Below are 12,170 nucleotides of genomic sequence, written 5' to 3'. Positions count from 1 at the left end.
GTAGGAAGACAATGACAACGTCTGGTTTCCAGTTTAGTTAAAGGGAGTAGCGGCAGCAAATTTAAAAGCAGCACTATAATAGCCATTTCCGAAATGCATAACTGTACATGTGCCGGAGGCTTAGTGAGCAATACAACCATAGTTCATTTCTCTTGATAAATATACCAAGGTAAACAGTAGTGCTATAGATGAAATGGCATCCAAACAAGTAGCATGTTCACTAGTAAAACAAAGGCCATTGAAATCCCTAAATTGTTTTTGATGCATAAGGCTACTGTTGGTGATATTCCATCCCTTATAATGACACGGTCAGTACTTCTCTCCCATCGCCACTTGCCTGTGTGTGTGTGTGTGTCTTCCATGCTTCCTTCATTCAACCCTGCATGTAAGACTAAACCAAGCATCTCTCTCAAACATTACTGATGTCATCCTGTGATGGCCCGTTACACTCGTCCTCAGGCAGTGTGAAGCGGATGGCTCGGCTCTTCTCCCAACCCCTCCTGATACGACTCAGCCGGAGAGCCACACACGGCAGGGACAGAGCCAGCCTCCCCAGCAGCACAGCCAGCGGCAGGGCCAGCACCAGCAGGAAGGTGGTAGAAGCGATACTGCTCCGGGTCCAAGCCCCGGTCCCAGCCGTAGGTCAGCGTGTGGAGGGTGGCCATCACCAGGGCGGTGTAGCCAAGTCTGGACTAGAGGGGAGAAAACGTATTTGAATTGAACTGAATCTGGGTGATAGCCGGCTTCAGATGTACTCACTATAAGTTAATTTGGTTTGAAATCCAGTTTTTTTTAATTCAATACAATGTCAGGTCGTGAGATCCGATGGTGATGGCCCATTTTATATTGAACGTTTTAAAAAATACACTTCTGAACTTATAAATCCCCCAATACTCCATCCATACCCAATCAAACCCCTTTATGAAAGACTGTAAATGCAAACGAGGTTGGCCTGCCCAGATGTACAGAACACCGGGGATCTGGCTGTTGACCTTTGAACCTTCTACATAACCTAATAACTCAACATCTTAGTGAGGTGAAAGGAAGTGGTGACTTGAGTGGTATATTATATGTGCAGTATATTAGCTCACGAGTGTAGTAAAGAGGCCCAAGGGGACAGTATGACCTACAAGCTCAACATTTGTCCTTAATGAGCCCCTGTAGTCAGCGCGTGTGTGTGTCTGTGTGTGTGTTCCCTCTAATTATTAGCACAGTACAGGGCACTACAGAGAGCAGCTGAATTATAATTACCCTTGACAGGCGGGAAGGTTCACTGTCGTGACTCACCCATTTCATCCCCATCCCTAAGTATACTGAACAAAAATATAAACGCAACATGTAAAGTGTTGGTCCCATGTTTCATGAGCTGAAATAAAAAATCCCAGAAATGTTCCACAAGCACAAAAAGCTTATTTTTCTTACATTTTGTGCACAAATTTGTTTACATCCCTGTTAGTGAGCATTTCTCCTTTGCCAAGATAATCCATCCACTTGACAGGTGTGGCATATCAAGAAGCTGATTAAACAGCATGATCATCACACAGGTTCACGTTGTGCTGAGGACAATAAAAGGCCACTTTAAAATGTGCAGTTTTGTCACAACACAATGCCAGAGATGTCTCAAGTTTTGAGGGAGTGTACAATTGGCATGCTGACTGCAGGAATGTCCACCAGAGCTGTTGCCAGAGAATTGAATGTTCATTTCTCTACCATAAGCTGCCTCCAATAAAATTGTACAGAATTTGGCAGTACATCCAACTGGCCTCACAACCGCAGACCACATGTAACCACACCAGCCCAGGACCTCCACATCCGGCTTCTTCACCTGCGGGATCGTCAGAGGGAGGGTGGGGGGGTATGCTGAGGAGTATTTCTGTCCGTAATAAAGCCCTTTTGTGGGGAAAAACTCATTCTGATTGGCTGGGCCTGGCTTCCCAGTGGGTGAGCCTATTCCCTCCAGGGCCCACCCATGGCTGCACTGCTGCCCAGTCATGTGAAATCCATAGATTAGGGCCTAATTTATTTATTTAAATTGACTATTTTCCTTATAAGAACTGTAACTCAGTAAAATCGTTGAGATTGTTGCATTTATACTTTTGTTCAGTATACATGTTTATTACTTTTATACTTAATGCATCTCATTTTACCAATAATTATACAAGGCTCTGTTAAGAAAGTCTGGGCAAGTTAACAGTTCCTAATACCAGCCTAACTCACTTAAAGCCATGTCCGTCTGTCGTCCGCACTATGAATCAGCAGGACTGAACTCACTACATTATGTCTGGCTGGCTGCAAGCTTAAGGGACTGCAAGACTGTAATCTTGATGGAGAATAATGCTCAAATCTTTTACTGCGGCTCCGGGCTGTTGGCAGACAGGCCATTCTGACAGGCCAAGCAGAACCCAGGCCTTTTATCACAGGGACTAGCAGCATGTGACTAATCTGGCGCCGACTGGATCAGCTTAACATACATATGAAGGGGAAGTTCTAAAAGCTCCAAAGAAGGACAAATCCCTGGAAAATGGAACCATTATAGTAAAGTTCCCCCTTTATGAATTCCGAGGCATGCGAGAAGAAGAGTTGACACGCATAGCTCAGAGGTTGTCTTTCTACAGTAGGCTACAATGTTAATGGGTTTTGCCAGTCTTCGACTGCTCCATTGACTTACTGCTCATGTACACAGAAAAGGTGTGTGTGTGCAAATGTGCTGACCTGTACGAAGCTGAACTCCCTCCAGTTGAGAGATTTGCCCACGGTGGGCAGTGAGGAGATAGCCAGCAGAGAGAGCAGGCCCAGGGCCAGGATACCTATAGACAGATACAGCTCCATCCTTCACACCTTCTCCTCTACCCACGAGTCCTCCTGGCCTGCCTTCACCTGCACAGCAAACACACATTGTTGCTTACTGTGAGGTCAGGTGGTTACACTATAATATGCATAATCCATTACAAATGTTTTACCATATTGAAAACGTTATAAATGCTGATGAGTAGAAATGTTTTTAATGCTTATGTTTAGACCCATACATTTATACTTCAATACTAATTCATTTATAGTATGTAGGCTACACTATTTATAAATAGTTTGATGACGCTTTCTCACCTGTTTGAAGGCAGCATTGAGCAGACTGTAGCGTGCAGACCTGCGCATGGGCAAACACAGGCTATAGATGGCATGCAGGGCTGCGCAGAGGAAGGCACAGAGGCCCAACTGCTTCCGAAGCTGCAGCCAGCGATCCAACCAGTTGGGGAAGCGCCTGTACTTGGTGCCCCACGACAGCTGCAGGAAGGCAGCCACGAGGCCCGGCAGGTAGACCAGAGCCAGGGTCACCAAGGCCACCGAGGGGAGAGTCACGTTTACCACCTCCACCGGCATTTTGTAGAATGCGCTCTTCCCCGCCGTGGCGTAAGGGTGGATGACGTCACGTAGGAAGTTGTAGGCGTAGAAGAAGAGGAAAAGGCAGAGGGTGGAGAGACAAGGGAGACGCCACGAAGGGAAGAGGTACAGGGGGGTGTTCTCTATCTCCTGGGCAGAGGAGAGGCGGCCCATGTCAACAGGGATGAAGCCTAGACTGCGGCAGATCTGGAGTACAGCGCTCTTGGCCCTACTGCTGTCACTGCAAATCAGCACCTGGATAGTAAAGAGAAGAGTGTCAGCTAAGGGAAGGGAATCTTCACCAAGGAGAACCCAACTGAAGAGACACTATACTTCACCAATAGCCTACCCTACATCACATCGTTTAGCTACAGTGACATCGTATGACCAACACCTGTGAGAATATGGTTGCAAGATGAGAATGTGTGAAACATCTAACATTACATAAACTGCAGACATTGTCCGGTTTAGAGCAAAAAATATATAAAAACTGTACGTCCAAATGTCATTCAGAGTAGTAATGTCTGTCTGTCTGTCTCTTCTCTGGCACTGTTGTGTGTTCAGAGGACTTAGGCCTTACCTGTCTGCTGCCGTCCCGTGGCCCCGTCTGCAGGCTCCAGGCCGAGATCACATTGAAGCCCTTCACCACACTGCTCTCTGGGAAGATATCGGCCAGCTGCTCCGCGTAGGACTGCTTATCCCTGTTGATCTTAGTACCGTTACTAACATCCACCAGAATCTTCCCCACTAGCGGCTCCCTCAGCCCAGCCAGGGTGGAGTAGTGCTCGGGGAAGAGGGCCACGAACACCAGGTCGGCCTGGGTGGCAGCCTGGTGCTGGGTGGTCACCTCAGCCTCCTCGGGAAAGAGGGAGGCACAGCGCTTGGGGTTGCGGCTGCCCACCACCACCCGGTACCCGGAAGCTACCAGCCCGGTGGCTAAGGAGCGGGACAAGTCACCTGTGCCCAGGATGCCAACCAAGGGGGTACCTGGATCGGAAATTGAGGTTTTGAGGTGTCTGGGGCTGGGGCTGGCACCACCCCATATTAGAGGCTTCTTCATCTCCTCCTGGGGCATCCTGTCCTGCGCTGAAAAAAACAAAAGGTCACTAACAGTGTCACATGTCTATCAATAGACAATTGTGTCTGTGCAGCATTCAATGTAAAGATGATTTTGTTATTGACACAAATTAACACTGATGTACTACTTGATTCAACTGGCAAACTAGCTAGCTAGCTAATGCAACCTGCTTATAACTGCTATAGCTAGCTAGCTAGCTAACTAACTAGCTAACTAACTCTACTACTACTACTACTACTACTACTACTACTACTACTACTACTCCTCCTCCTCCTCCTCCTCCTCCTCCTCCTCCTCGCAGGCTAACGAAGTTACTAGCTAGACATCCTTTATTTGTGCACACCTCTTGCAGGTGTACTGCCTTCAATACTTAGACAATGAGGTATTGAAGCCAGGGCTACGCAAATTGATATTCTAGCTAGCTACTCCTACTCCAAAGGAGAACTCATGTTAGCTAGCTAACAGTTAGCTAGCTGAGCTGGCTACCTACCTGTCCTTGCTTGGTTGAACGCAATGCTAGCTATCTAAGAAAGTTAGCTAGCTAACATTTGGGCAAAAATATAGAACACAGAAGTACCAACTATTTTCGACAAAATTGGTCAACTTCTATAAATGTCCTATGTATACTTTAACTAACTAGCTACAGCAAAACAGTAGACACAAATAACTTTTTAATTCATCTTGGTTGGCTCACCTCCTTTCTTGACGTCTGTGTATTTTTGTCCTACGCTCATAACTTTGTGACGCAGAAATCTGTCCCCACCCCAACCGCGCCTCTGTGTGAAGAAGATCAATTCCTCGCCAAACTGACATGAAAGCTGACCTACAGTAGGCTAGGACTGGCCCATTAAGTTAACAGTAGCTACAGTATAAGTTATTCCTAGCAAGAAGACAGTAGACAACCCATAATTAACATGGTTCGAAAAGCTCTGACTCTTATGTAAATTGATTGCAGTGTCTATGGGTATTTAGAATTTTTATTTCAAGATGTTCTCTGTGGTGCATTAATTTTACATTGGATGTTTGGCTTGCTGTATCACAAGTTTATTTTCCATGGGGATCTTAAATGCTGTTGTTAAAAGTCAGCCCTGGGATTTACTGTAAATTAAAAACATAGGCCCACTAAAAGTAAAAGGGAGATTTGACTGCAGGTCAGAGGCTGTCAACACAGCTGTAACAGTCTGCCTTTGCCAGCTGTAGAAGGTTAAATGTATCCTTCTGGCTTACATGGTTTCCTCTCTCTCTCTCTCTCTCTCTCTCTCTCTCTCTCTCTCTCTCTCTCTCTCTCTCTCTCTCTCTCTCTCTCTCTCTCTCTCTCTCTCTCTCTCTCTCTCTCCTCACATAACCTACATTTGTCGATTTTCCATCCATTTGTAAATTATGGTTATTGATGGCTAACACTTGGGATGTTGAAGTAAAGTAAAGCACTGGAATTGAAACTGTCATTTTGTGGCTATGACCTATGATGGAGATATTGTAATCTAATTTTGGAAGGTCATGTGACATTGATTGTGCAATTTGTTTGACATGAGTAGGCTACATCTGAATGTTATGTGACTCCAGTGCCATGCCACTCCTATGAAATGATAAGTGATCTAATGAGAATGAGATATGACAAGGTTTTGTCTCTATCCAGATTCAGGAGATTCAAGGCTACTTGATTCAAGGCTACAGTGCATAGGCCTACATAATGTAAGTAGGCTAAAGACAATTAACCAACGACTGTAGCAGTCCGTTCCATTTCATAAGATGGTTATGAAGACATTTCTGTCAGCCACCGCCTTATATTGCTGCAGCATTTTAGGCCACTTTAAACTCTGACTTTACACTCCGAGATCCGTTATGGCATCAGTGTCTGTGGTTAACTTTAATCTCAGCAGACAGCTCTATCTGGGCTCATGTTGGATGCCAGGCATGTCCGAACTATTTCCCCGCCTGCCTTGATCCCAAGCCCTGGCTGCTCCTCCGTATTACTGTAACCTTCCCGGCTCCGTCGGTCAAGATGAGCGTGGAAAGCTGGGATTTCTGTGGAAAGCCTCAGCCTTGATCACAGAATCACACAAATATATGACCATCAGCAGCCGTCCGTGACAGATTTGGAGTGTAATATCACACTGATCCATCTTGTAATCTATAAATCACAGAGCATTTAATGTGATTTATTGGAAATAAATGACTGTCTTTGATACAGGACCACATTTTTTTCATGAAGATTGTATACATATTTCATATACATTAGCCTATGTTTCAGTCTATTTTAACATCTAAGATTTCCCTTCATGCCAACAACTGTAAGAATGCATTTGCTGGCCTCCTGAGTGGCGCAGTGGTCTAAGGCACTGCATCGCAGTGCTAGAGGTGTCACTACAGACCTGGGTTCGATCCCAGGCTGTGTCGCAGTTGGCTGCGACCGGGAGACCCATGAGGTGGCGCACAATTGGCTCAGCGTCATCCTGGTTAGGGGAGGGTTTGGTCGGCCGGGATGTCCTTGTCCCGTTGTGCTCTAGCAACTCCTTGCGGCGGGCTGGGCGCATGCACGCTGACATCGGTCGCCAGTTGTACGGTGTTTCCCGCCGACACATTGGTGCGGCTGGCTTCTGGGTTAAGTGAGCAGTGTGTCAAGAAGCAGAGCGGCTTGGCGGGGTCGTGTTTCGGAGGATGTGTGGCAATGGACCTTCGCCTCTCTCTCGAGTCCGTACGGGAGTTGCAGCGATGGGACAAGACTGTAACTACCAATTGGGGAGAATAATGCATTTGCCTACCAGCAGCAGATAACACCTCACTATAAGCAAACTGAATGTGACAATGGTTAAGTTATTTATCTTCTACAACATGTTTTAAGTTTTTAATGTAAAGATTTGATTTGTAACAGAACAAGGGACTACCGGTCACTCTGTGACCTCTAGGGTCAAAGGTCAACAGAAATCCAGCCAAGTCTAAAAACCTTCCTCCACGTCATCCACTGGCACCATGTCAACCACTGCCCAAATCTTTTCATTATGAGCTGGGCAGTGGGCACTAATGCAGCCCAGGGGACCATGACTCTGTGAGTCCAGTCTTACTGCATCAGATAACGCAGACTGGGCTGGAGAACTGGGTCAGGCTAGAGTTGGAGCCTGGGAGCAGACATTTATAGCCAGCAGTAGCAACGCATGTTCAATGTGTAGACAATGGAACACTTTGGTGCTTCAAAATCGGACACATACACAGAGAGTGGCGCAGATCAATGTCAAATGCTGTGTTTAGCTGGGATTCGATCTTTAATTTTGCTGAAATTTTGCTGATGATATTTCAATGGGCATTGCTCATTTGAATCACATAATTTCAAAAAATGTATTGCATTGTACCAGTTATTATTATTCACCAACTACTTCTCAGATATAGTTCAATGTGTCAAATCGGAGGGCCTGTTGTCTGGACCTATGGCAGTCTCTATGGGGGTGCCAAAGGGTTCAATTCTTGGGCCGACTCTTTTCTCTGTGTATATCAATGATGTCGCTCTTGCTGCTGGTGACTCTCAGTTCCACCTCTATGCAGACGACACCATTTTGTATACATCTGGCCCTTCATTGGACACTGTGTTAACAAACCTCTAAATGAGCTTCAATGCCATACAACACTCCTTCAGTAGCCTCCAACTGCTCTTAAACACTAGTAAAACTAAATGCATACTCTTCAATCGAACGCTGCTGGCACCCGCCCACCCGACTAGAATCACTACTCTCGACGGGTCTGACCTAGAGTATGTGGACAACTACAAATACCTAGGTGTCTGGTTAGACTGTAAACTCTCCTTCCAGACTCACATTAAGAATCTCCAATCCAAAGTTAAATCTAGAATCGCTTCCTATTTCGCAACAAAGCCTCCTTCACTCATGCTGCCAAACATGCCCTCGTAAAACTGACTATCCTACCGATCCTTGACTTCGGCGATGTAATTTACAAAATAGCCTCCAACACTCTACTCAGCAAATTGGATGTAGTCTATCACAGTGCCATCCATTTTGGCACCAAAGCCCCATATACTACCCCCCACTGTGACCTGTACGCTCTTGTTGGCTGGTCCTCACTACATATTAGTCGCCAAACCCACTGGGTCCAGATCATCTATAAATCACTGCTAGGCAAATCCCCGCCTTATCTTAGCTCATTGGTCACCATAGCAACACCCACCCGTAGTATGCGCTCCAGCAGGTATATCTCACTGGTCATCCCCAAAGCCAACACCTCCTTTGGCCGCCATTCCTTCCAGTTCTCTGCTGCCAATTGTCACGATGTTTAAATGGTGTGGTGGGGAATCAGGCGCAGAAGCAGATGTACAGTCCAACAAGACTTTACTAGTGAGAGCAAAATAATCCAAAAACGGCCTGAGGCCAAACAAACGCACACAGGCGTCAAACAAGAGCGCACAAACACAGGGCGCAAAAACGCTCCTCAACCGAGGAGGAAGCTAATCGTAACTGGCGTACCGAAACACGAGTTACGCACAAACACCTGACACGAAACAATTACACACAACACTACACTAACAACAAGGAAACTAAATAGGGTGCTTAATGAGACATAACACAAGACAGGTGTGGCTAACAGACAAAACTAATCAAACAGGAAACATGGAACATACAACGATGGCAGCTAGAATTCCGGAGACGACGTACGCCGAAACCTGCCCGAACAAGGGAGAGAGGCAGCCTCGGCCGAAACCGTGACAGTACCCCCCCCTTGACGCGCGGCTCCAGACGTGCGCCGACTCCGGCCTTGGGGACGACCCGGAGGACGTGGAGCAGGGCGCGTCGGATACCCCCGATGGAATTCCGTCAGGAGCGACGGGTCCAAAATGTCTCTCCTCGGCACCCAGCACCGCTCCTCCGGACCGTACCCCTCCCACTCCACTAGATACTGGAGACCCCCCATCCGACGTCTCGAATCCAAGATGGACCTCACGGAGTACGCCGGTGCCCCCTCGATGTCCAATGGGGGCGGGGGAGTCTCCCCTATCTCATTTTCTTGGAGCGGGCCCGCTACCACCGGCCTGAGAAGGGACACATGGAACGAGGGGTTAATACACTTATACTCCACAGGTAGCTGTAATCTATAACATACCTCGTTCAACCTTCTCAGGACTTTAAATGGCCCTACAAACCGCCGACCCAGTTTCCGACAGGGCAGGCGGAGGGGCAGGTTTCTGGTAGAGAGCCAGACTCGATCACCAGGTGCGTACACCGGTGCCTCACTGCGGTGGAGATCAGCGCTCGCCTTCTGACGTCGGAGGGCCCGCTGCAGGTGGACGTGTGCAGCGTTCCAAGTCTCCTCCGAGCGCCGCGCCCACTCATCCACCGCAGGAGCCTCGATCTGGCTCTGCTGCCAGGGTGCCAGAACCGGCTGGTAACCTAACACACATTGAAATGGAGTTAGGTTAGTGGAGGAATGGCGTAGGGAATTCTGGGCCATCTCGGCCCAGGGAACGTACCTTGACCACTCCTCCGGCCGGTCCTGGCAGTATGTTCTGAGAAACCTACCCACATCCTGGTTTACGCGTTCCACCTGCCCATTACTCTCCGGGTGGTACCCCGAGGTGAGGCTCACCGAGACCCCCAACCGCTCCATAAACGCTCTCCAGACTCTGGAGGTGAATTGGGGACCCCGATCAGCCACAATGTCCTCGGGTACCCCGTAGTGCCGGAACACATGGGTGAACAGTGCCTCGGCAGTTTGTAGGGCAGTAGGAAGACCCGGCATGGGGAGCAAACGACAGGCCTTAGAGAACCGGTCCACAACGACCAGGATGGTAGTATTCCCTTGGGAGAGGGGAAGGTCTGTTATAAAGTCCACAGAGAGGTGGGACCATGGTCGTTGTGGAACGGGCAGGGGTAGCAACTTACCCCTAGGCAGATGTCTAGGCGCCTTACACTGGGCGCACACCGAGCAGGAGGAAACATAAACCCTCCCATCCCTTGCCAACGTGGGCCACCAGTACTTGGCACTAAGACAGTGCACTGTCCGGCCGATACCCGGATGTCCAGAGGAGGGTGACGTGTGAGCCCAATAGATCAATCGATCCCGAACCTCGAGCGGAACGTACTTCCGACCCTCCGGGCACTGTGGTGGACTAGGGTCGGTGCGTAACGCCCGCTCGAGTTCAGTATCGACCTCCCACACTACCGGTGCCACCAGACACGACTCAGGCAGTATGGGAGTGGGCTCCACGGACCTCTCCTCCGTGTCATACCGCCGAGACAGCGCATCTGCCTTGCCATTCTGTGACCCAGGGATGTACGTGATCTTAAAAGTAAACCTGGTCAAGAACATACTCCATCTTGCCTGGCGAGGGTTCAGCCTCCTCGCCGCCCGGATGTACTCCAGGTTACGGTGGTCCGTCAAAATGAGGAAAGGGTGTTGAGCCCCCTCAAGCCAGTGCCTCCACACCTTTAGAGCCTGTACCACGGCTAACAGCTCCCTGTCCCCTACGTCATAGTTCCGCTCCGCCGGACTGAGCTTCTTAGAATAAAAAGCACAGGGGCGGAGTTTAGGTGGCGCGCCAGACCGTTGTGAAAGCACGGCTCCTAAACCGGCCTCTGACGCGTCCACCTCTACCTGGAACGGCAAAGAGGGATCCGGATGCGCCAGCACCGGGGCCGAGGTAAACAGGTCCTTCAGCCTCCCAAACGCCCTGTCCGCCTCGGCCGACCACTGCAGACGCACCGGACCCCCCTTCAACAGAGACGTGATGGGAGCTGCCACCTGTCCAAAACCCCGGATAAACCTCCTGTAGTAATTTGCAAACCCCAAAAACTGCTGCACCTCCTTCACAGTGGTTGGTGTTTGCCAATTACGCACGGCCGACACCCGGTCTACCTCCATCTTCACCCCTGACGCAGACAACTGATAACCCAAAAAGGAGACCGACTCCTGGAAAAACAGACACTTCTCTGCCTTCACATACAGGTCGTGCTCCACCAGCCTCCGCAACACTCTACACACCAGGGCCACATGCTCGACACGGGTAGGCGAGTACACGAGAATGTCATCAATGTACACAACCACCCCCTGCCCCTGCATGTCCCTGAAGATCTCATCCACGAATGATTGGAAAACTGACGGAGCGTTCATCAACCCGTATGGCATGACCAGATACTCGTAATGGCCCGAGGTGGTACTAAAGGCTGTCTTCCATTCATCACCCTCCCTGATGCGCACCAAGTTGTACGCGCTCCTGAGATCTAATTTCGTGAAGAAACGCGCCCCATGCAACGACTCAGTCATGGTCGCAATCAGCGGGAGTGGATAACTGTACTTCACCGTAATCTGATTGAGACCACGGTAATCGATGCACGGGCGCAAACCACCATCCTTTTTCTTCACAAAAAAGAAACTCGAGGACGCAGGGGAAGTGGAAGGCCGTATGTATCCTTGTCTCAGAGATTCTTCTATGTAAATCTCCATAGCTTTCTTCTCCTCCTGAGACAGAGGATACACATGGCTCCGTGGGAGCGCAGCTCCTGCCTGGAGGTCTATCGCACAATCTCCCTGCCTATGGGGTGGCAACCGCGTCGCCCTCGCCTTACTAAACGCAATAGCCAAATCCCCATACTCAGGGGGAACGTGCAATGCGGGCACCTGGTTTGGACCGAGGTAGCCCCTACGGAAACGCCCAAACATCTACCCACACACTGAGCAGACCACTCCATCAGAGCCCTCTCCTGCCACGAAATAGCTG

The 12,170-nt window shown here is 49.0% G+C and overlaps 1 pseudogene across 1 annotated transcript; it reads right to left on the bottom strand.

Moving 5' to 3' along the window:
- Positions 1–318: 318 nt before the first annotated feature.
- LOC311112293 (metalloreductase STEAP3-like) lies at positions 319–5,205 on the bottom strand (annotated as a pseudogene). The gene is made up of 5 exons: positions 5,148–5,205; positions 3,956–4,461; positions 3,103–3,630; positions 2,713–2,877; positions 319–692 (listed from the first exon to the last, which is right to left on the bottom strand). The product of its transcript is annotated as a metalloreductase STEAP3-like (transcript).
- Between the last annotated feature and the right edge of the window lie 6,965 nt (positions 5,206–12,170).

Source organism: Coregonus lavaretus, assembly GCF_964263955.1.
Source record: "Coregonus lavaretus genome assembly, chromosome: 38".
In the NCBI taxonomy this organism is placed as follows: domain Eukaryota; kingdom Metazoa; phylum Chordata; class Actinopteri; order Salmoniformes; family Salmonidae; genus Coregonus; species Coregonus lavaretus.
This window is presented reverse-complemented; position numbering and strand designations above follow the sequence as displayed.